Genomic DNA, 26,272 nt, shown 5'->3' with positions numbered 1-26,272 from the left:
GATTGTTTAGCAGTTCATCAGACTACATACATGAGAGCCAACAGAATCCCCAGTGAAGCTGAGAGAGTTTCGATATGCTAAATTAGTATGATAATGAATTGAGTCTCCAGGATAGGTACCTATTAAGGCTGGGGTTAGATTGCTGTTTTAAAATGTAATTGAAATTTGACATTTTAGCAGATTGGGCTTGACATTTGTGACTCTGATTTTGAAAATGTATAATTGCAGCTCTAAGGGAACATTTATCTCATTACCCAAACACTCCATTTACATCAAGTGCGGAACATCAAAGCAGACTGTCTTCAGGCCTGCAGTACACTCATCAATGAGTGAAGTTCAAATACCTTTTCTGTATAAATGTATGGGTGTGGTTACTCTATCATGTCACTCTGTATGCTTCTCTAACTGTGTTGTACAGAGATGCAGCCTGCTATCTAAAGGCCATAGTTTGGATCATTGCATTCACCTCCTCCACCAAAGAGTGTGAGGTTGTCCTGAGTGTGAAGTCTGAAGTAGTTCAAACTGAACGTTTTGAGTTCCTGTTACCCGCTCTTGATCTTAATTTCAGGTCCTGGTTGGTTTGTGCTTTTTTTTGTTGAACTTTTGTGTTCATCAATATGAGGAATATGAGCATAGGAGAATGGAGCACTGCTTTATGGTTTTGACCCAGTGACGGTATCTACTGTGAACCAACGATGCGGCTTAACTCCAGTCACAGAAAAGCACCCAACTACACCATTGCAGCATTTCCATTTCTCACATCAAAGAACATGGAAAAGCAAAAAGAGAAATGTGAGTTTTGATGCAGAAGAGATTGTATGAACAAGAGGAGCAACCTAATGCAGCAGCCTTCCAATACCGTCACTGAAAGACAAAGGCTATGGTGAGTGCAATAATATTAACTGTTGCCAAGGAAATGAAGAAGGCTGACAAACAAGTCAAAGTTGATCAGATGGAGGAAATTGGTGCAAATTTGCTCTAAATTATGTGCTGCATACTATGGGCTTATTCGGAATTGAGTTGAGACTGCCCAAACTCTTTTTGATTGGAACTGGTACAGCTGGCAACGAATACTTTCATCCAATCAGTTGAGGCTGGATTAAAATGGGAAATGAAAGAACAGTGTGCTAACCTACCATACCACCTGGTCCTCCTCAATTGTGCTGGCTTATTGCTGTCTGCAGTAGAATGGAGGCTCTCCTGCAGTTAGTCTGCCCTGCCACTCAAGCTTCCCCTGTGTACCCTGTCTTGCCTGTTCCATGTTTCACTGGTCAGTGTTTTTCTTGACAGCACTGCTTGACTTATTCTTTGGATAGCTGTCTTGGATAAGTGAAAACCTATCATTCTGAAGACATAACCCAGTTGTTATGCATTGCTTATACGTGACATTCTACACAGCTATTCGTACAGCCCGACCCCAGCTTTTACTGTTTTGTTCCTGCGTGTGTATTTTGTCAATGGACATTAAGGATACCAGGATGCAAACAAGTCAAATTTCAAGATTTCTTTTCATAGTATGTTTTTAACATGCACGCCCTAAAGCTGATGAGAATTGGGGCCCTCAAGAAGGCAACAGCCGTGATTTTCCTCAGAGCTGCTCCCGCTCCATCACCGTAACGTCGAGAGAGGTACAACAGAAATGCTGTTTACGCACATAAATGGGGTTTCCGCCACACTTCTGCCGATGTTACAAGAGCTCCAAGGAAATTCTCGGCCTGTAGCGGTACCACCAAGTGTCCCTTACTTACCGGACATAATTCCCTTTAACGATGTAGCCGGTGCGGGGCTTTCCTCCTTTGGGAGTGTGGGCGAACGCGATGACACGGGTTAACGTGATGACATCACGTCGCACATCACGTGACCGCCCCAAGCACGGGAAGAACGCGATGACGTCATCACGCAATCCACGGGACTGCCTACTCAGTCCTCGTGGCGTCCCCGCTGGGGAAAGACCTGTTCCACAGCTCTCCTGCATCGATCTACGTTGTTTGCTGTATTTCATCTAATCCAACATTAAATTCCTGTTTGTTGTTCTTCCGAGTCAAGCTCCGTTATTTGTTAGGAATACGCCTATTCCTACATTGGTGACCCAACGACGTGAGGACGGGAATTCATCAATACCTACATTGGTGACCCCGTCTCTGTGAACGTTTTTCACGGTAGAAGCGCACAGCCTGAACCCCGTCTCTGTGAACGGTTTCACAGAAGAAGAGCACGCCGAACAACATCCGACGAACAACAAACGACGAACAACAACCAACGAACACCAATTCCTACAAGTGGTGACCAACGACGTGAGGACGGGAGTTCATCAATAGCTACATTGGGGACCCCGTTTTTCGTGAATGTTTTTCACGAAAGCAACGCAGCCGGACCCCGATTTTTCGTGAACGTTTTTCACGAAAGGAGCATGCATGGAAGCTATGCCGTTTCGCTCAGCTACCACAACACTGGGAGCAACAATCGCCCTCGTGCTTTAAGGTAGAAGCTCCATTCGTCCTGTGCAACATCGATACGGCGCAGACCACGTACCTGGATACGGTCTCCGTTTTCGATGGCTGTACCGCCTCACGGATCGTCCGCCTCCACGGCGTCCCCCAACGAAACAGCAAGTATGACACCCCTCAAAGCGAGGGTACTGCAGGTTTTTCGGGCCCACAAGATCGACGATGCCACGAGGACTCAGTCCTCGCAAACCACGCCTCGCTCCTCACGACTCATGAGGACTCGCTCCTCACGAACCACGAGGACGCACTCCTCGCGACCCACGAGGACCCATCCCTCGCGAACCACGAGGACCCATCCCTCGCGAACCACGAGGACCCATCCTTCGCGAACCACGAGGACTCTTCCCTCACAAACCACGAGGACCCATCCCTCGCAAAACACGAAGACTCATCCCCCGCAGACGCCGCCCCAGCTCGTCAGCCTGCTGGGTTGTGTAATCTATCGTGCGCAGTTCTGCGCGACAGTGAAGCGTTGCCGCCTTCCTGGCAGTTTTTCCCCCAACCGAAATCAACAACAACTGGAAGCGTTGCCGCCCTCCCGGCAGTTTTTCCCCCTACCGCAATCAACAACAACTAGAAGCGTTGCCGCCCTCCCGGCAGTTTTCCCCCCTACCGCAATCAACAACAACTAGAAGCGTTGTCGCCCTCTCGACAGTTTTCCCCTCAACAAAAGCAAACATCTACTGACACTGCGACCATCGAAGACGGGTCCAACGGGCATCCCGCGGCCGCGATCGGCCACGCAAAAATTGCTGTCATCACCGATCAACGCAGCAACGGTTCACTCTCTTCTGTGTTACCGTAGTAGCTCTACGGCACGCACCGTTCCGTGCGTTCCCAACTGCCGGAGAGTTCGCTCGCCTGTCGGCGAGTTCACCGACCTGCCCAGACCCAAGTTTTTTTCCTCCTGGATCACCCGTTCGGCGTTCCTGCAGATTTCATCAGACTGGGGACCTTTTCCCAACAATGACAGAGCCATGGTCCACGTCTGCCCAACCTGCCAGTCTCTATGAGGCGGCCAGCTGTTTCGCCCCGGCGCCCGCTTCGAACCACGTGCTACAGAGGTCACATGCTTCCACGGTCCTTCGCATGGCTGAATACATTTTATTCGCCATGATGCCACGGTCCTTCGCAAGGCTGGATACGTTTTATCCACCACGACGCACGTAAGGATCTGCTCACGACCAGCACATATTTGGACCTCGCCCGCCAAGTCGAGACAGCACGACCGCCGAGACCACCGACCACCCATCATTGTTACGCCAACCCAAGTACGACCGCCCGCCAGACTGCCAACCACCCTGCAGTCTCCGTCTCGTGACTACAGGAGTCGTTTGGACAGGCTCGTCAGACCACCTCACCGTTCGACGTCCGTTAAAGCGAATTCTACGGGGGTGCATGTAGCGGTACCACCGAGTGTCCCTTACTTACCGGACATAATTCCCTTTAACGATGTAGCCGGTGCGGGGCTTTCCTCCTTTGGGAGCGCGGGCGAACGCGATGATGCGGGTTAACGCGATGACGTCATGTCGCACATCACGTGACCGTCCCAAGCGCGGGCAAACGCGATGACGTCATCACGCAAGTCACGTGACTACCCAAGTGCGGAAATAACATGATGACATCATCACGCAATCCACGGGATTGCCTACTCAGTCCTCGTGGCGTCCCCACTGGGGAAAGACCTGTTCCACGGCTCTCCTGCATCGATCTACGTTGTTTGCTGTATTTCATCTAATCCAACATTAAAGTCCTGTTTGTTGTTCTTCCGAGTCAAGCTCCGTTATTTGTTAGGAATACGCCTATTCCTACAGGCCGATGTTAACTCTCATGCCATGGGGGAAAAGGCACTTTAACTTTACATTATGAATCTGTCCAGTTCCAATAGATAGTCTGTGTGTGTGGCTCTCAATTACGTTTCCTTTAAGAACAAGCATCCCCTTCATCTCTCTCGCAATCTATCTTGGTGAGTTAGGTGCAGGAGTTGGCAGTTTTTAGAAACAATGGCCTAGAAATTCAGTGGCCTGCGCCACCAGTTTGCGCCCAAAGAGGGCACTCAGAGGCTTTTGCGCCACTGGCCACACCTACCGCGATATTTAGCGGGGCGCTAATGGCGGCGTTAGCCTGTAGCGCTGCGCCGCCACCAATGACATCATCGGTGTGCGCAGCGCCCCGCTATCGCCCTGATGGCCATATTTGGTTGCGCCCGCCTCCTCAGCGCCGGCCGCAAATAGCAACCGGTACACAGGGGCCTACCTGTGGCGGTAGTGGCGCTAGTTAAGGTGGAGGTGCGGCCGGCCGCTTTTTCAGCGCCCGCCTGCCCGCACCTCCGTCCCCGGCCTCCTACACCCCCCCCCGCGGCATTGCCGGCTGTTTCCCGAGAGCCCGGCACTTCTCCTTGGTGCCGGGCTCATTTGCCAGCACTCGCGAGCGGGGATCGCGCTGTTGCAGGCACCTCCCCCTTAACAGTGGGAGGAAGGCCTGCAGTACCGCAGCGTGCTGTGCTGCAGCGTGTGGCGCTGCGGCCCTTAGGGCGCTGATATTCAGTTTCAGCGCCCCGCTGCGGGAAGCCTCGTTTAGCGGCCCGCTTCCATTTGGGGCGCAGAAACTGAATATCCGGATGGCGCAAGTGGCTCCGCACGCAGCGGTAATTCCGGCGCCCAGGCGAGCTTGGCGCCCCAAACTGAATTTTTAGCCCATTGTCCCTGAAATTCCTGGAGGCCCGCTTTGTCAGCACAAGTGCAAAGGATCAGAATCCCGTCTACCCTAGCTCAAAGCTAAAGACCCCATCCCAAATCTTAGGGACAGGGTCATGTTCATGACTGGGGCGGATGCATTGTACCTTCAAAGGCACTTCTGCAGCCCCTGCCTCAGCCCATGTGTCAGAAGGAGGAGTGGTTCACAGCTGCAACGTCTGAGGTGCCCTTAGACCCCTCTGGATCGAAAACAAAATTGCCCAGAAAAATTCGTTAGCTCCTGTCGGAAACATTGCCCCTGCAGACCAAGGTAACTGATCCCTTCCAGGATCAATTACTTTAGTCTAGTACAGTTTGGGGCCTTTTTAAGGCCTCAGTGGGTTCCATTAACAAGGACCTAATGGCAGTAATTCCCAGGGAAGCTTGGGAACTCCCCCCGACACAGCCCCTTGAATTCGTGGGGGAGGTGGGGGAGAGCAGGTGGAAGATCCGCTGGTTCACCTCCCACTCCTCCCCCCGTAAAATAGGGCGGAATCCGGGTTGTAAATAGATATTCTGAAGGAAATTGTCAGAAGGGTAGGAGAACAGTAGGACAAAGGAAGTAAGGGGGGAGGGCAAATAAGGATAATCCTTTCCTCTCAGATTTAAGAAAAAAATAAAGCTCTTACCAGCAACAAACAGAAACATTATTATTTGGCACCATCAAATGGAAGTACGCAAATACTTTACTGGCTTTTAGATATTATCCTATTAATTCAGAAACTGGTTCTTTTTGACTGAACACTTTGTGCAATGTCCACAGTTCAAATGAGTTTCAGAATGTGACTGCAGGGTGCTAAATTTACTTGTAGTCTTCCATTAATGTGTTGGCGAGAATGACTGATTGCTGTGATAATTTACTTCACAATTCCAAAAGTTGATGGCTTAGCATGTCTGTGGTGTACTTGATTGCTTTAAAAAAAAGTCATAATTCCTCTGCTCTGCCAATGTTTCCACTCTGTATCTCCTGAACTATAGCCGTTACTTACCAGTAAAGCAGAAGAAATTCCTCTTTCACATAACAACTACAGTAATTTCTAGGCTATGATCCCACCACTGTTTGGTTTGGGATTTGAGCAAAAAGTGACAATCCAATTGTCAATGTTATTGTATGATAATTATACGGAGAGACTTGAGATACTGGCACTATTTCCACTGAAGCAGAGAAGGTTAGAAGGAGATTTAATAGAGGTTTTTTTTATAATCATGAAAGGTTTTGAAAGAGTGACTAGAGAAGGACCATTTCCTTCAGGTAGGGAGACAGTGAGGGGAGAAGTCATCAATTTAAAATGATCAATAAGAGAACGAAGAGAGAGGTTAGGAGGGATTTCTCTCTGCAGTTGGTAGTTGGAGTGTGGAATATTTTGCCACAGGGATTGGCTGATCCAGAGATGATAGCATCTTAAGAAAAAATTGAATAAATACTTGAAAAAGAGGAAGATACAGGGCTTTGGGGAGAGTTCAGCACTGTGGGATTAGCTTTGGATTGCTTGAGCACAGAGCTGGCATAGGGTTATGGTCTGAATGACTTCCTTCTGGTCGGTAAATCTCTATGGGTCCTGGTTTCTATGGTGCTATGGGTTGTTTGCTGGGAAAGATAATCTATGTTCCATCTAACAACTATGAATTGGCAACATTCACCCATTCATTGTTAAGTACTGTAGGTTGAAATTCCAGTTCATTTTAATTGGATTTTGCATAACGACTGCCCATCTGTGATCAGGTTACTGTCAAAACACTTGCTTCATAAAAAGAACACCTGTCTGTTTACAGTCCCCTGAGATTAGAATGAAAGAACTTTTAGGGATAGGAAACAGCCATTTGATCCAAATTGCTTGTACTTTTTTCATACATCTCCAGCTCACCTGCCCCCTCACCTGCCTGCAAATTCCTACCTTCACTGCTGGGAACAATGAGCAGGGATTGGAAAATCACAGGTTTGGAAACTCGCTTTTTTCCCCCTACCTTCTCTGTGCTTTGTGGAAATTTCCCAAGCTGGCTGCCTGCTGGGGCTGTAGTCCCTAAATTCATTTCAAATTCTAATCCAACGTAAATCATAATTTAATGGGCAGTCTGTAAAATTCATGAACTTATGCACCACAACTACAGTGCACTAATCTCGCCCATTCCAACAGGATATTAAAGTCCAGCCAGATTCTTGCCTGTCAGAAAGGGATCCCTTAAAGTTGCACCCTTCATTTCTTTTGCTGCTATTCAATTGAAACGGCATTACCATCGCCAAATCCCACACCATCAACATCCTGGGGGTCACCATTGACCAGAAACTTAACTGGACCAGCCACATAAATACTGTGGCAACAAGAGCAGGTCAGAGGCTGGGTATTCTGTGGCGAGTGTCTCACCACTTGACTCCCCAAAGCCTTTCCACCATCTACAAGGCACAAGTCAAGAGTGTGATGGAATACTTTCCACTTGCCTGGATGAGTGCAGCTCCAACAACACTCAAGAAGCTCGACACCATCCAGGACAAAGCAGCCCGCTTGATTGGCACCCCATCTACCACCTTAAACATTCACTCCCTCCACCACCGGTGTACCGTGGCTGCAGTGTCTACCATCTACAAGATGCACTGCGGCAACTCACCAAGGCTTCTTCGGCAGCACCTCCCAAACCCGCAACCTCTTCCACCTAGAAGGACAAGGGCAGCAGGCGCATGGGAACACCACCACCTCTGTAAAGTCTGCACCTCAATAATACACGGACTTCGGGAGGACAGTTTAACAGGTACTTTACTGAACAAGAGGCAGCTTGAAACTGAAACTACAGAAGCCTGCTAGGGCCTTTTATACAGGGGTGGTCACTGCCGGTACTGCAGTCTAAGACCAGTTATTCCCTTAAAGGTACATACACAACAATTCCTCCCCTTTTAGATAAACAGTACATAACATTCATTTAACAACTAAATAATAACTAATTACAATTACAATTTTCTCAGTAATATATACATCAACTGAAATAGTCATTTATAAGTTCAATCTTTGAGGAGGCTTCCTGATCCGGACTGGATAGCGCCTTTCTCGAGTATTCTGTTCTGGCGGTGGAGTCAATTCTGGCTCATTGTCATTGGTTGGTTCGTCAGCTTCCAATACCCCTGCTTCTGAGGTAGACGCAATCTGTACTTCGGGCTCATTACCAGGTGCACATGCTTGTGGTACAGGTTTGGCTTGTTCCTGTGACTCTAGAATCTGGTCAGCATGGCGTCTCACGATGCTCTCTCCAACGTCCACTGTGTACAGTAGTGGTCCCTGCTGTGTGCATATCGTGCCTGGCTGCCATTTTTCTGTTCGGTAGTCGTGGGCCAAGACTGGTTGCCCTATCTTGAAGCTCCTGGTTGGCTTCTCATTTATGTGCTGGAACTGCTTATCCTCAACATCTCGTCTTATGTTTGGTTTGAGCAAATCCAAGCGACATCTTAATCTCCGGTTGAAAAACAGTACGGCTGGAGCTTGGTTGGTTACTGCATGTGTCGCATTCCTGTAAGCAAACAGGAAGTTATCCACCTTGTGTTGCAGTGGTATGTCGTCATTATACATTGCCTTTATGGCCTTTTTAAAGGTCTGAACAAACCTCTCAGCCAATCCATTTGTGGCTGGATGATATGGGGCAGATGTGTAATGTTTCACCCCATTATTCTTCAGGAACCTCCGGAAATCCTCAGACACAAACTGTGGGCCATTGTCGGAACAGATCTGTTCTGGCAACCCATTCCTGGCGAAGATGGTCCTTAGGACTGCAATAGTTTTCTACGTGGTGGTGGAGGACATTTTAATGACCTCTGGCCATTTCGAATGGGCGTCCACAGCGATTAGAAACATTGAGTCCATAAATGGACCACGAAATCAATGTGTACCCATTGCCATGGAGATGAGGGCCACTCCCATGGATGTAGCGGGGCCTGTGGTGGAGCGTTTTGGACCTTCTGGCATCCTGTGCATCTCTTGGTCATATCCTCGATTTCTTTATCGATTCCCGGCCACCACACAAACGCCCTGGCTAGGCTCTTCATTTTTACCCCTCCCAGATGACCCTCGTGAAGCTCATTGAGTACTCTATCTCTCAACTTGGGTGGAATTACCACTCGGGATCCACACATCAAGGTTCCCCGGCACACTGACAGCTGTTCCCTCCTTGGCGAGAATGCTGGCAACAGTGAGTCGCCATATGCTGGCCATCCCTTCACCGTCAAATCATAGACCCGAGAGAGTGTCGGGTCATTTCGGGTTTCCTTCTCAATACTTGCGTTTGTAACAGGCAAACATTCGACTGTGGTCGCATGGAATATCTCCACAGGGTCCACTGCAGGTGCTTCTTCCGCCGTAGGCAATGGTAGGCGCGACAGCCCATCAGCGTTTCCATGTTGTTTCGTACCTTTGTACTCTATGTCATACTGATGTGCCCCTAGAAAAAGTGACCATCTTTGCAGCCGTTGCGCCGTCATCACCGGAATGCCCTTCTTTGGGTTAAAAATTGAGACCAGGGGTTGATGATCAGTCAGTAGGGTGAATTTCTGCCCATGCAGATAGTGATTGAACTTCTTCACCCCCCCACACCAGGCTGAGGGCCTCTGTATCAATCTGGGCGTAGTTACGCTCGGCTGAGGTTAGCGAGCGCAATGCAAAGGCTATTGGCCTCTCTGAACCGTCACGGAATTTGTGTGACAGCACCGCTCCAATGCCGTAAGGTGACGCATCACATGCCAACTGAATCGGTAGTGTTGGGTTGTAGTGGGCCAATACTTCTTTTGAAGTGATTTGGCATTTACATTCCTGAAAGGCACGCTTACACTCATCACTCCATTTCCATGTCACACCAGTTTGAAGGAGGGCATTCAGTGGGTGCAGAATTGTAGATAAATTCGGCAAGAGCTTATGGTAGTAGTTCACCAACCCGAGGAACGACCTCAGTTGCGACACATTTTCTGGTGCTGGAGCCTTGACTACAGCCTCAATCTTGTCCGGCGACTTATGCAACCCTTCCTCATCAATCATGTGGCCACAATACGAGATTTGTCGCCTGAAGAACTCGCATTTGGGACAGTTGGCTCGTAGCCCATATTCCTGCAATTTCGTGAGCACCTGTTCCAGGTTGGCAAGGTGTTCATTGTCATTTTCGCCCGTAACCAGGATGTCGTCCAAATAACACTTGGTCCCTGGGATCCCTTGCAGGACTTGTTCCATTGCCCTCTGCCACATAGCCAGGGCCGATGCTACCCCAAATAGCAGTCGATTGTACTGGTAAAGGCATTTGTGCGTGTTTATCGTGAGGTATTTCCTAGATGCTTCTTCCACCTCCATTTGTAGATACGCTTGAGCCAGGTCAATCTTTGTAAAACGTTTCCCTCCAGATAGTGAGGCGAAAATATCTTCTATCCGCGGAAGCGGATACTGTACTGTGTGCAGGACTGGGTTCACAGTCACCTTGAAGTCCCCACAGATGCGAACCTTCCTTGGCTCCCCAGGCGTGCTGCTCAATGCTTTCTTCATTACAGGAATGATGGGTGTGGCCCACTCGCTCCAGTCCACCTTAGACAGCACCCCTGAACACTCCAGACTCTCCAATTCAGCTTCCACAGCTGGGCGTATCGCGTATGGCACCGGTCTGGCCTTGAAAAATTTTGGGGTTGATTTATCCTCAATCTTTATGGCTGCCTTTACTCCTTTTAGAGTCCCAAGTCCTTGTTGGAACACCTCTTCCGCGTCAGATAGAATTTGTGACAGACGTCCAGGTGCGATGTCATCATCTTTTTTGTCAGTCACAGTTAGTGCCAGAATGGAATGCCAATCCAATTGTAGTCTTCGGATCCATTCACGTCCCAATAATGGTGGCCCTCCATCTCGTAGTATATACATGTATAGTTTCTGTGTTTCCTTTCCGTTATATTCAACTGGCACCCTTATTTTTCCTCTGGGGTAGACCTTTTGCCCCATGTATGTCTTCAATACAATGGACGTGTCCTTTAAGGGTATGTGTGAGAATAGCCGCTCATAGTCTCGTCGATTCATGACAGTTAGGGCTGATCCTGTGTCTAATTCCATCTTCACTGGGGACCCTGCTATCATGAGGGTGACCCAAATGGTTCGGTGATCTTCTTTTGTGATCACGTTGTGTAGCTTTAAACAACTTAGTCGCCTGCTCCCGGAGTCCTTATCACTCTCCTGATCTTCTGAACTACTATCTGTCAGTTTCTTTACTTTCCTGTACTGTTCCTTAGTAGTTCTTGTCGTGTTGGTCTTCTTTCCCGACCTGCAGACTCTTGCTATATGTCCCATCTTCCCGCATTGCCTGCATATTTTGTCTTTAACCCATCAGTCCTTCTGCTCATGGGTTGTTCTGCCGCAGCGATAGCACTTTTCGGCTCCATACGCCATTTCGTTAGCGCTGTATTCTTGTGGTTTCTGTTGTATTTCCGCAGCTCCCCGTGCTGCTGCTTCATAGGATACTGCCACGCTGAAAGCCTGTTCTAGCGTCAGGTCCTTTTTTGAAAGTAGTCGTTTCTGGGTTCCTTCACTCTGGAGCCCGCAGACAAACTTATCCCGTAAGGTGTCTGCCAGTCCTGCTCCGAACTGGCAGTGCTTCGACAACTTGCGTAGTTCCGTAAGATAGTCAGCATTGCTCTCATCTTTGTGCTGGTTCCTTTTATGGAACTTGAATCTTTCTGCTATCAGCAGTGGTGTAGGGCTTAGGTGTTCCTGTAAGATATGAACAATCTACTCAAAACTTTTCTCCATTGGTTTAGCTGGGGTAATTAAATTCCGCAATAGGCCGTACGTATTCGCACCCATCAGATTTAATAATGCCAACGCCCTCTTTCCATCGGCCACCTCATTTGCCTTGCAGTACACTTCGATTCTTTCTGCATACGTGGTCCAGTCTTCTACCTCGTTGTCGAAAGCAGTGATACTGCCACTTTTCGGCATCTTGGGCGATTTAAAATGGCGCCTCCCGCGCTTTTGCTTCTTCCCCAATGGAATAAAATGGCGCCTCCCGCGCTTTTGCTTCTTCCCCAACGGGATAAAATGGCGCCTCTCGCGCTTTTGCTTCTTCCCCTTACTGCCACGCTGCTCCTAGTGTTCTACGGGGTAATGGCGGTGACCCGCAGCTTTGGCATGTCTCGCTTTCCTTCCCCCCCGTTTGGTTTCTCTCCGCTGTCCTGTTCTCGAGCACCGACCGCGCCCTGTGCGCTCCACCCTCTCTCTCGTTTTCTTTTCCCGGCGATGCTGCGCGGCCCGATTTGTAGAGCCGCTCGATCGAGCTTGAGCCCGCCGCAGTCCAGAAGGGTCAGCGCGCTACCTGCTACCAGCACGATTCGCTGGAACCACAGTCTCTCCCGCAATTCTCCAAACACCGATGGATTCTTTGGGCGGTTGCCCTCGGTCGACGCCCGTTGCTCAGACTACGACCTTCCAGGACCTTCCTTTCAGGCGAGATCCCCGTGAGATGATGCCACACTGCAGGTGAGTTCGAACTTACTCGTCGCCACTGTAAAGTCCGCGCCTCAATAATACACGGACTTCGGGAGAACAGTTTAACAGGTACTTTACTGAACAAGAGGCAGATTGAAACTGAAACTACAGAAGCCTGCTAGGGCCTTTTATACAGGGGTAGTCACTGCCGGTACTGCAGTCTAAGACCAGTTATTCCCTTAAAGGTACATACACAACAACCTCCAAGTTCCCCTCCAAGTCACACACCATCCTGACTTAGAAGTGTATCGGGGTGGGCAATAAATGTTGGCCTTGCCAGCGACGCCCACATCCCATAAAACAAATGTTTTTAAAACCTGAAGGGAAAACATTTTCAGGGCTACGGGGAAAGGGCAGGGGAGTGGGACTAGCTGAAGTGCTCTTGCAAAGAGCTGGCACACGCTCGATGGGCTGAATGGTCTCCTTCTGTGCTGTAACCATTCTATGATTCTATGATTCTATACTGCCTCCCTTGCCGGGTAGCCTGGACAGACTCAAGTGATTCCTATGGATGATCCTGGAATAAATTTTACAGTGCTAGTTGCAAGAGACACCAGTGGAAATAGGGATCAATATGGAGTCCAGGCTGGGTCAGGGTCTGAACCCCATTGGTGAGAAAAAATACTTGGGTGAGGGTGTTTGATATGGCCCCAGGTTCCTCTTCCAGGGGGCAGAGAACTCAACACCCACTTGCCAGTCAGCTACTGCTGGCACTTCAGGGGCCTTCACATTGCCAAAGGTCGGCTCTTACAGGCCTCTTCCCCAACCCTGCCAACTTTGCTGGGGTCAGTGATGGAGTTCCATTGTGAGCACAATCCTGGATCTTTTAAGCTCATTTATTTAAATAGGCAATTAAGGATGGGCAATAAATGCAGCCTTGCCAGCATCGGCCCACATGCTGAGAAAAGCAAATAAAAAATATTGGGAGGAAATGGCCGTGAGTGCGTCAGCACTCACATCACGCTATGTCCTCCCAATTTACATGCGATCAGGAATTTCTACCCTTATATCTCTCATTTCCTTCTTTCTCCAGAAATGCATCAAATTGCATCTCGGGCCTATTTATGTTGCCAGCTTCAATGGCCTTCCGTTTGCAACTTATTCCACAAGTCTACTGTCCTTTAGGTGAAACATATCTTGTTTAATTTCTTTCATGTTCCTTTCAAAATGACAGGGGAAAAGAAAGGTAGAAAGAGACAGAGGTGGGAACTGGAAGAGAGAGAGGCGAAACGTGATAAAAAGAGTGGGGAATGGTTGAAAGGAGGTGGATAAGGTAGAAAAGAGGTGGAAGAAGAGACAAAGGGAAAAACAGGTGGCGAGAGAACACGCGAGGGACGATAGCGGAAAAGGACAACGGATGGAGAAAGAGCATAACTAGTTAAATTATTTTGGAACATCCCCAAATAGAGCGCAGATTTACTTTTGGCTCTCAGTGTCAGCATTGAACATTTCCAGGTCATACCAGTACAACCAGATGTGGAATAAAATTCGATATACGCTGTGTAAACAATGTAGGTGGAGCTACAGTCTCAAGCTGCAGCCGCTACTGTTCCAATGTGGCATTTCCATTTCTCATATTTGTAACCTCATTGAGTTTCAATTTGTGATAAATTGTAGTCAATTTTGTACTGTGGGCCTGCCCTCACTAGGAACTCGGTCAAACCTGTCCCAAGCTCATTTTATATGGGCTCTCTGCAATCAACAAAGAAAATAGACATTCATCCCATCAGTCTAGGATTTGAGATTTAGATTCAAGTGATGAAAGGAAAACATTCTAATCCACAAAACCATCTAGTCCCTTAACCTGAACTATAGCTATTATTTTAGTCCCAGACATTTCAAAAGACTACTTTTATTTACTTCCGTTGCTAAGAACCTGTTGTTAAATGCCACATAAATCTGTGGGCTGCAAGTGGCTTGCAGCTGTGTTATGGACCGTGAAGTGCAAGTTATTACTTGAAGTCCATCATCGAAAATGACTGACTGCATAGCGACGTTAGTCAACAACCAGTTCAGAGATGTGTTATGCAGCCAATCTATCATTGAAGAAATTAGAATTTTCTGACAAAAATATTGCTTCCTTCGTTATTGGTTTTGTCAGCAGTTCACATTCCCCACTATTAAAATCAACCTTGTTTTTGAGGATGAGAGGAGAGGGAAAAAAAGAGCATTGAACTTCTCTAAAATTGAGGTCATACAATTTTGGGATAAAGAATAAGGAGAATAAATACATACTACGTGGTAAAACCTTAAAAGGAGTAGCAGTGCAGCGACGCTGGGTGGGAGGGTAAGCTGTGAGGAGGATGTCGTGAAACTCCAGTACGATTTGGACAGGTTGGGTGATTGGGCAGAAACATGGCAAATGCACTATAATGTGGATAAATATGAGATTATCCACTTTGGTGGCAAAAACAGGAAGGCAGATTATTATTTGAATGGCAATAGATTGGGAGAAGGGGAAGTGCAAAGAGACCTGGGTGTTCTTGTGCACCAGTCGCTGAAGGTAAGCATGCAGGTGCAGCAGGCGGTTAAGAAGGCAAATGGTATGTTGGCCTTCGTAGCAAGAGGGTTCGAGTACAGGAACAAGGATGTCTTGCTACAGTTGTACAGGGCCTTGGTGAGACCACACCTTGAGTATTGTGTGCAGTTTTGGTCGCCTTACCTGAGGAAGGACGTTCTTGCCATGGAAGGAGTGCAGCGAAGATTCACCAGGCTGATACCTGGGATGGCAGGAATGACGTATGAGGAGAGATTGTGTCGATTGGGCTTATACTCACTGGAGTTTAGAAGATTGAGAGGGGATCTCATCGAAACCTATAAAATTCTGTCAGGCCTGGACAGACTAGATGCAGGAAGGATGTTTCTGATGGCCGGGGAGTCCAGAACCAAGGGTCATAGTCTAAGGATAAGGGGTAAGCCATTTAGGACTGAAATGAGGAGGAATTTCTTCACCCAGAGAGTGGTGAACCTGTGGAATTCTCTGCCACAGAGGGCGGTGGAGGCCAGTTCATTAAATATATTCAAGAAAGAGTTGGATATATTTCTTAAGGCTAAAGGGATCAAGGGACATGGGGAGAAGGCAGGGACAGGGTACTGAATTTGGATGATCAGCCATGATCTCATTGAATGGTGGAGCAGGCTCAAAGGGCCAAATGGCCTACTCCTGCTCCTATTTTCTATGTTTCTATGGAGCATACACTGGGATGAGTGATTCCATCTGGCTGGCCATGTCACTAGGAGGTCTGGTCAATTTTCATGGTTGGGCCCCATTAGCATTGATTAGGTGAGCTGCCAGCACTAATCACACTGCTTAGAGGCAGCTCGCCATTTGGGAGGGCAAAAAAAGTGGAACATCCACCCATGGACTCCCACTAGAAAATAGTAAACTAAAATAATCAGGGCAGAATCCCAGCAGAACAGGGTTTTGGCCCCCGATCCAGAGATCTGCTGGGATTCTGCTTTGGAACTTTGGATCTTATGTTTGCTCTTAAGAAGAGTAGAAAAAAGCACTCCCAGTAGCTCAGCTGGTAAAAAGAGTATATAATTAATCAATACAGAGTAAATGGTCCTAGATTTGATTCCCATTCTTTGCTAAGTTAATTGATCTTAGACGGGCGGTTGTTTCTTTTTAATTCATTCTCGGGATATGGGTGTTGCCAGCGAGGCTGGCATTTATTGGCCATAGAAACATAGAAACATAGAAGATAGGAGCAGGAGTAGGCCATTCGGCCCCTCGAGCCTGCTCCGCCATTCAATGAGATCATGGCTGATCATCCAAATTCAGTACCCTGTCCCTGCCTTCTCCCCATATCCCTTGATCCCTTTAGCCTTAAGAAATATATCCAACTCCTCCTTGAATATATTTAATGAACTGGCCTCCACCGCCCTCTGTGGCAGAGAATTCCACAGGTTCACCACTCTCTGGGAGAAGAAATTCCTCCTCATCTCAGTCCTAAATGGCTTACCCCTTATCCTTAGATTATGACCCCTAGTTCTGGACTCCCCGGCCATCGGGAACATCCTTCCTGCATCTAGTCTGTCCAGGCCTGACAGAATTTTATAGGTTTCGATGAGATCCCCTCTCAATCTTCTAAACTCCAGTGGGTATAAGCCCAATCGACACAATCTCTCCTCATACGTCATTCCTGCCATCCCAGGTATCAGCCTGGTGAATCTTCGCTGCACTCCTTCCATGGCAAGAACATCCTTCCTCAGATAAGGCAACCAAAACTGCACACAATACTCAAGATGCGGTCTCACCGAGGCCCTGTACAACTGCAGCAAGACATCCTTGTTCCTGTACTCGAACCCTCTCGCTACGAAGGCCAACATACTATTTGCCTTCTTAACCGTCTGCTGCACCTGCATGCTTACCTCTTTGCACTTCCCCTTCTCCCAATCTATTGCCATTCAAATAATAATCTGCCTTCCTGTTTTTGCCACCAAAGTGGATAACCTCACATTTATCCACATTATAGTCCATTTGCCATGTTTCTGCCCAATCACCCAACCTGTCCAAATCGTACTGGAGTTTCACGACATCCTCCTCACAGCACACCCTCCCACCCAGCTTTGTGTTGTCTGCAAATTTGAAGATATTATATCCAATTCCCTCGTCCAGATCATTAATATATATCGTGAACAGCTGGGGTCCTAGGACCGATCCCTGCGGTACCCCACTAGTCACTGCCTGCCACTCGGAAAATGACCCGTTTATTCCAACTCTTTGCTTTCTATCTGCCAACCAGTTCTCTATCCAAGTCAATACCTTGCCTCCAATCCCATGTGCCTTAATTAATTAAGAAAGGGAAGATAGATTATGAAAGTAAACTAGCAAAAAATATAAAAACAGATAGCAAGAGTTTCTACAGCTATATAAAAAGAAAAAGGGTGGCTAAAGTGAACATTGGTCCCTTAGAGGATGGGACTGGGAAACTAGTGGTGGGGAACATGGAGATGGCAAAGACGCTGAACAAATATTTTGTATCAGTCTTTACAGTAGAGGACACTAAAAATACCCAACACTGGACAAACAGGGGGCAATGGGTGGGGAAGGAGCTAAAGACGATTAAAATCACTAAGGAGATGGTACTCAGTAAAATAATGGGGCTTAAGGCGGATAAAACCCCCGGACCTGATGGCCTACATCCTTGGGTCTTGAGAGAAGTGGCGGTAGGGATTGTGGATGCATTGGTGATCATTTTCCAGAACTCCCTGGACTCAGGAAAGGTCCCGGCAGATTGGTAAACTGCTAATGTAACACCCTTATTTAAGAAGGGAAGTAGACTAAAAGCTGGAAACTATAGACCAGTTGGCCTAACATCTCTGGTTAGCAAAATGTTGGAGTCCATTATTAAGGAAACAGTAACAGAGCATTTGGATAAACATAATTTAATAGGACAGAGTCAGCATGGTTTTACGAAGGGGAAGTCATGTTTGACAAATTTGCTAGAATTCTTTGAGGATGTAACATACAGAGTGGATAAAGGGGAACCAGTGGATGTAGTGTATTTGGACTTCCAAAAGGCATTTGACAAGGTTCCACACAAGATTACTGATCAAGATAAAAAATCACGGGATTGGGGGTAATATACTGGCATGGGTGGAAGATTGGCTATCTAACAGAAAACAAAGAGTTGGGCTAAATGGTTCGTTCTCGGGCTGGCAATCAGTAACTAGTGGTGTTCTGCAGGGGTCAGTGCTGGGACCCCAACTCTTTACAATCTATATTAACGATTTGGAGGAGGGGACCGAGTGTAACATATCAAAGTTTGCAGATGATACTAAGATGGGAGGGAAAGTAGTGAGTGAGGAGGACATAAAAAACCTGCAAGGGGACATAGACAGACTAAGTAAGTGGGCAGAGATTTGGCAGATGGAATACAATACTGGAAAGTGTGAGGTTATGCACTTTGGCAGGAAAAATCATAGAGCAAGTTATTATCTTAATGGCAAGAAACTGGAAAGTACTGAAGTACAAAGGGATCTGGGGGTCCTGGTGCACGAAACTCAAAAGGTTAGTATGCAGGTGCAGCAAGTGATTAAGAAGGCCAAAGGAATGTATGCTTTCATTGCTAGGGGGATAGAATATAAAAATAGGGAGGTATTGCTTCAGTTGTACAAGGTATTGGTGAGACCGCACCTGGAATACTGCATACAGTTCTGGTGTCCATACTTAAGAAAAGACATACTTGCTCTCGAGTCAGTACAAAGAAGGTTCATTCGGTTAATCCCGGGGATGAGGGGATGGACATATGAGGAGAGGTTGAGTAGATTGGGACTCTACTCATTGGAGTTCAGAAGAATGAGAGGCGATCTTATTGAAACATATAAGATTGTGAAGGGGTTGGATCGGGTGGATGCGGGGAGGATGTTCCCGATGATGGGTGAAACTAGAACTAGGGGGCATAGTCTTAGAATAAGGGGCTGCTCTTTCAAAACTGAGATGAGGAGGAACTACTTCACTCAGAGGGTGGTAGGTCCATGGAATATGCTGCCCCAAAAAGTTGTAGAAGCTACATCATTACATAAATTTAAAACAGAAATAGACAGTTTCCTAGAAGTAAAGGGAATTAAGGGTTACGGGGAGCGGGCAGGAATTTGGACATGAGTCTAGGTTCGGATCGGTCATGGCCCTGTGGGTAGCGGAGCGGGCCCAGGGGCCGTGTAGCCTGATCCTGCTCCTATTTCGTGTGTCTAATTCTGTTAGTTTCAGGAGATAGTTCTGTGATAGAGATTTGCGGTTAGGATCAGATCAGCCATGATCTTATTGAATGGCGGAGCAGGCTCGAGGGGCCGATTGGCCTACTCCTGCTCCTATTTCTTATGTTCTTATGATACAAAGATGGGAGGGAAAGCAGTGAGTGAGGAGGACATAAAAAACGTGCAAAAGGACATAGACAGGCTAAGTGAGTGGGCAGAGATTTGGCAGATGCAATATAATGTTGGAAAGTGTGAGGTTATGCACTTTGGCAGAAAAAATCAAAGAGCAAGTTATTATCTAAATGGAGAGAAACTGCAAAGTGCTACAGTACAAAAGGATCTGGGGGTCCTGGTGCATGAAACACAAAAAGTTAGTATGCAGGTGCAACAGGTGATCAGGAAGGCCAATGGAATCTTGGCTTTTATTGTAAGGGGGATGGAGTATAAAAACAGGGAAGTCTTGCTGCAGTTATACAGGGTTTTGGTGAGGCCACACCTGGAATACTGCGTGCAGTTTTGGTTTCCATATTTAAGAAAAGATATACTTGCTCTCGAGGCGGTTCAGAGAAGGTTCACTCGGTTGATTCCAGAGATGAGGGGGTTGACGTATGAGGAAAGGTTGAGCAGGTTGGGACTCTACTCATTGGAGTTCAGAAGAATGAGAGGCGATCTTATCGAAACATGTAAGATTGTGAGGGGGCTTGATCGGGTGGATGCGGTAAGGATGTTTCCACTGATGGGTGAGACTAGAACTAGGGGGCATAATCTTAGAATAAGGGGCTGCCCTTTCAAAACTGAGAGGAGGAGAAACTTCTTCACTCAGAGGGTAGTAAATCTATGGAATTTGCTACCCCAGAGAGCTGTGGAAGCTGCAACATTAAATAAATTTAAAATGGAGATAGACATTTTCCTAGCAGATAAGGGAATTAGGGGTTACGGGGAGAGGGCAGAGAAGTGGACGTGAGTCTAGATTCAGATCAGCCATGATCCTATTGAATGGCGGAGCAGGCCCGAGGGGCTGTATGGCCTACTCCTGCTCCTATTTCTTATGTTCTTATGTTCTTATTAATCTCTTATGCGGGACCTTATCAAAAGCCTTCTGAAAGTCCAAATACACCACATCCACTGGTTCTCCCTTATCTATTTTACCAGTTACATCGTCAAAAAATTCCCGTAGATTAGTCAAGCACGATTTAACTTTTGTAAATCCATGCTGACTTTGTCCGATCCTGTCACTGCTTTCCAAGTGCTCTATTACATCTTTTATAATGTACTCTAGCATTTTACCCACCCCCGATGTCAGGCTTACCGGTCTATAATTCCCTGCTTTTTCTCTACCACCTCTTTTGAATAACGGGGTAACATTTGCTACCCTCCAATCCATGGGTACTGTTCCAGAGTCTATCGAGTTCTGGAAGATGACCAGCAATACATCTACTATCTCCAGGGCCACTTCCTTAAGTACCCTAGGATGTAGATTATCAGGCCCTGGGGATTTATCGGCCTTCAATCCAGTCAACTTCCCCAACACCATTTCCTTACAAATACTGATTTCTTTCAGTTCCTCCCTCTCATTAGTCCCTATGTTCCCCGACATCTCTGGGAAGTTATTTGTGTCCTCCTTTGTGAAGACAGAGCCAAAATATGTATTTAATTGGTCTGCCAATTCTTTGTTCCCCATTATAAATTCCCCTGATTCTGACTATAAGGGACCTATGCTTGACTTCACCAATCTTTTTCTCTTCACATATCTATAAAAGCTTTTACAGTCAGTTTTTATGTTCCCTGCCAGCTTACTTTCATAATCTATTTTCCCCTCTTAATTAATCCCTTGGTCCCCCTCTGCTGAATCCTAAACTGCTCCCAATCCTCAGGTTTGCTGCTTTTTTTAGCCAATTTATATGTCCTCTCTTTGGATCTTATGTTATCCCTAATTTCCCTTGTTAGCCACGGTTGAGTCACCATTTTTGATTTATTTTTATGCCAAACTGGGATAAACAAATTCTGTGGTTCATCCATGCGATCACCATCTCTCGTTACCCTGGAGAAGGTGGTGATGAGCCTTATTCTTAAACTGCTACAATCCACATGAAGGTGCTCCCACAGTGCTGTTAGGTCGGGAGCTCCAGGATTTTGACCCAGTGACGATGAAGGAACGGCGATATATGTTTAGTTGCGATGGCGTGTTGGAGGGGGTTACAACTGATCTCAACATATCTGGGCTGGGGAGGGAAACAGCAGTCTGTGTTTCTGCTCCTGATTCTTTGATTCCTCTGAAAAGTTTGTGTGTGTAGACATCAGATGAGGATAAGGCTGAACTTGGCTGTGAAGCAGTCATTGTCAAATAGCTTACCAACGCAGACTATCGAGGCTCATACATGAAGAATGCTCACTTGAGAATCGTGCCCCAGCAGGAATTAACACCTCAGGAAAAATTGATAGAGAGAAAAGGAAGAAATTTGTCAAAAACTAAAGATAAACCACATATAGAAACTGTTCAGCACCATTCGAGACTCGTCAGATAGTGATGCAGTCCGTGTCCATATGCAGCAAGGCCTGGACAACATTCAGACTTGGGCTGACAAGTGGCAAGTAACATTCGCACCACACAAGTGCCAGGCAATGACCATCTCCAACAAGCGAGGCTCTAACCATCTCCCCTTGACATTCAATGGCATTACCATCGCTGAATCCCCCACTATCTACATCCTGGGGGTTACCATTGATCAGAAACTGAACTGGACCAGCCATATAAATACTGTGGCTACAAGAGCAGGCCAGAGGCTGGGAATTCTGCGGCGAGTGTCTCACCTCTTGACTCCCCAAAGCTTTTCCACTATCTACAAGGCACAAGTCAGGAGTGTGATGGAATACTCTCCACTTGCCTGGATGAGTGCAGCTCCAACAACACTCAAGAAGCTTGACACCATTCAGGATAAAGCAGCCTGCTTGATTGGCACTCCATCCACCACCTTCAACATTCACTCCCTCCACCACCGGTGCACTGTGGCTGCAGTGTGTACCATCTACAAGATGCACTGCAGCAACTCGCCAAAGCTCCTTCAACAGCACCTTCCAAACCCGCGACCTCTACCACTTAGAAGGACAAGGGCAGCAGACGCATGGGAACATCACCACCTACAAGTTCCCCTCCAAGCCACACACCATCCTGACTTGGACCTGTATCACCGTTCCTTCACTGTCGCTGGGCCAAAATCCTGGAACTCCCTGCCTAACAGCATTGTGGGTGTACCTACACCATATGGACTGCAGCGGTTCAAGAAGGTGGCTCACCACCATCTTCTCAAGGGCAATTAGGGATGGGCACTAAATGCAGGCCTAGCCAGCGACGTCCACATCTCATCAATGAATTTTAAAAAAAACAATGGTTACAGCACAGAAGGAGGCCATTCGGCCCGTCGAGCCCATGCCGGCTCGCTGCAAGAGCACTTCAGCTAGTCCCACTCCCCCGCCCTTTTCCCGTAGCCCTGCAATTTTCTTTCCTTCAGGTACTTATCCAATTCCCCTTTGAAAGCCACAATTGAATCTGCCTCCACCACCCTTTCAGGCAGTGCATTCCAGATCCTAACCACTCGCTGCGTAAAGAAGTTTTTCCTCATGTTGCCTTTGGTTCTTCTGCCAATCACCTTAAATCTGTGTCCTCTGGTTCTCAACCCTTCCGCCAATGGGAACAGTTTCTCTCTATCTACTCTGTCTAGAGCCCTCAAGATTTTGAACACCTCTATGAAATCTTCTCTCAACCATTTCTGCTCTAAGGCGAACAACCCCAGCTTCTCCAGTCTATCCATGTAACTGAAGTACGGGGAGGGAATTGCACAGTTAAATGTTAGTAGGTCCACAACTTTCGTATATAATTTATGGACCAGAGCCGCATTGGTAAACAAATCTGAGGTTTTTGACTTTTCTTTCCCAATGGCAAACTGCCCTGCAGCTCAAATGAGAAAATAGGAGGTAGGTCTAGGGCAACTGTCTGGTGTAATGCGTTTGAACAGTGTCCCATTACATGTGTTTGAACCCAGCCTTGATGAATGTGAAGGAAGTTTCCTTTCGCTGACATCTGTAAGGGTCTTATGTAAAATGAGATCAGACAGTCTTAAATTACTTCTTAATGGGTGCCAAAACCACAAAACTGCCGTAGTTCAAAACAAAGTGGCAAACTCACACAGAATGACCACAAGTATGGCTGGTTGAGAAAAGAAATTCCATAATTAAAAATGGGTTCAGGAGCCATTTAGATATATTGATGGTGAGGGAACAAATTAGGGGATATGGTGACAAGGTGGGTAGTTAGGATTGATATAATTCAAAGAGCGACAGGCTTGTTGGACCTAATGACCTTCTTCCTATTCCTAATTTTTTATGATATTCTTATTCTATGGCAATGTGGTCAATGGAGGCCAGGTAGCTATCGCACATGGCTAAGGAGTATTGTTTTTGACCTTTTACTCATTGAGGCAGAAGGGCATATCCCCCAGAGCCACACAGAAGAGAAGGGAGCTTAACGGTTCCTGATACTATGAGGCAGGGGTTTGCTTCATGGGGCACTGGCACCAGTACTGGGAAAGAGGGAGCTATTCCGTTGGGATAGGCTCCACTTAACACAGGCTGGGATCAGAGTCCTTGCAAATCGAATAAATAGGGGGGTGGATGGGGCTTTAAACTAATGAAGGGGTGGGAGGATTCAGGAAAGGGTAAATTCAAAAGCAGTAAGAGAAATGTCAAGGCTGTAGAGCAGAGTAGCGATTTGGGTAAAGATAGGCAGAGTGGGTCAGGAAGGGACAGAGAGCTTAACAAAGGTATTAGGGCATTAGTGACAATGGTGACATCAGGGAAAAATAGACAAAAGTTAAAGCTAAAGGCACTATATCTGAATGCATGAAGCATTTGCAACAAAATAGATGAATTAATAGCACAGATAGAAATAAATGGGTTTGATCTAGTAGCTATTACAGAGTCATGGTTGCAGAGTGACCAAGGTTGGGAACTAAATATTCCAGGATAGTTGAATTTTAGAAGAGGTAGGCAAAATAGAAAAGAGGGGAGGGAGGGTAGCCCTGATAATAAATGATGGGATAAAGACAGTAGAGAGATAAGATCTTAGCTTGGAAAATCAAGATGTAGAATCACTTTGGATAGAGCTAAGAAACAACAAGGGGAAGAAAACATTGATGGGAGTAGTTTATAGGCCCCCTAACAGAAGCTGTAGTGTCAGGAACAGTATAAATCAGGAAATTAGAGGTGCATGTAACAAGGGTAATACAGTAATCATGGGGAACTTTAAATTTCATATAGACTGGGCAAACCAAATTTGCAGTAATAGTGTGGAGGTCGAATTCATGGAATGCATTCAAGAAAGTTTTCTAGAATAGTATGTCGAGGAACCAACTAGTGAACAGGCTATTTTAGATCTAATATTGTGCAATGAGAAAGGATTAATGAATAACCTTGTAGTAAAGGAGCATCTGGGGAAGAGTGATCATAATATGAGTGTGATGAAATATTCCATTCGTCACTCATCAGTATTTCTCTGCCTGTGACTGTGGTTGGTTTCAGTTTCATTTCCATTGTATTGTACTGTGTGTAGGGCCCCGCCCATACCTGGCTCCTATGTAAGCTGGCCCAACCTGCAGCACATCCAGTACGGCAGACCTCTGGATGGAAGATACATTCTCCTCTGTGTGTTACCTTCTAAGTCAATAAAAGCCTTGTTTTGTTTCGCTAACATCGAGTCTCGGATTTATTGAGGCACATCAATGAGAGAATTTTATATTAAGTTTGAAAGTGAATTAGTTAAGTGCAAAACTAGGGTCTTAAACCTGAACAAAGCAAACTATGTCGGTATGAGGGGCGAGTTGGCTAAGGTTGATTAGAAAACTAAATTAAAAGATATGACATTACATAAGCAATGGCAAACATTTAAAGAAACAATTCATAATTCATAACAGATATACATTCCCCTAAGGAATAAAAACCCCACAGAATTTGTTTTCCAACCATGGCTAACAAGAGAAGCTAAAGATAGTATTAGATAAAAGGAAGAGGTTTATAATGGTTAGAAAGCCTGAGGATTGGGAGGGTTTTAGAATTCAGCAAAAGATGACCAAGAACTTGATAAAGAGAGAGAAAAGAGATTATGAGAGTAAACTAGCAAGAGACATAAAAACAGATTGTAAAAGTTTCTATAGGTATGTAAAAAGAAAGATTAGCAAAAGTAAATGTGGGTCCCTTACAGGCAGAAACAATAGAAATTATAATGGGGAATAAGGAAATGGCAGAGACATTTAACAAATACTTTGTATCTGTCTTCATAGAAGACATAAAAAACATTCTGGAAATAGTAGGGAACCAAGGGTCTAGTGAAAAGGAGGAACATAAAAAAATTGGTATTAGTAATGAAATAGTACTAGAGAAATTAATGGGACTAAAAGCCGACAAATCCCCATGACTTGATGGCCTACATCCTAGGGTATTAAAAAAGGTGGCTTCAGAGATAGTGGATGCATTGATTTTGATCTTCCAGAACTCCTTAGATTCTAGAATGGTCCTCGCAGGTTGGAAGATAATAAATGTAAAGAAAGGAGGGAGAGCGAAAACAGGGAATTATAGGCCAGTTAGCCTGACATCAGTAGATGGGAAAATGCTAGAATCTATTATTAGGGATGTGGTAACAGGGCACTTAGAAAATCATAATATGATTGGACAGAATCAACATGGATTTATGAAAGGAAAATTGTATTTGACAGGGTAGATAAGGGGGAACCAGTGGATGTAGTGCATTTGGATTTTAAAAAGCATTCGATAAGGTGCCACACAAAAGGTTATT

Source organism: Somniosus microcephalus, chromosome 1 (assembly GCF_052327205.1).
Source record: "Somniosus microcephalus isolate GS21.2 chromosome 1, FLI_Smic_1.0, whole genome shotgun sequence".
Taxonomy (NCBI): domain Eukaryota; kingdom Metazoa; phylum Chordata; class Chondrichthyes; order Squaliformes; family Somniosidae; genus Somniosus; species Somniosus microcephalus.
The sequence above is the reverse complement of the archived record's forward strand: the minus strand, read 5'-3'. Positions refer to the sequence as shown.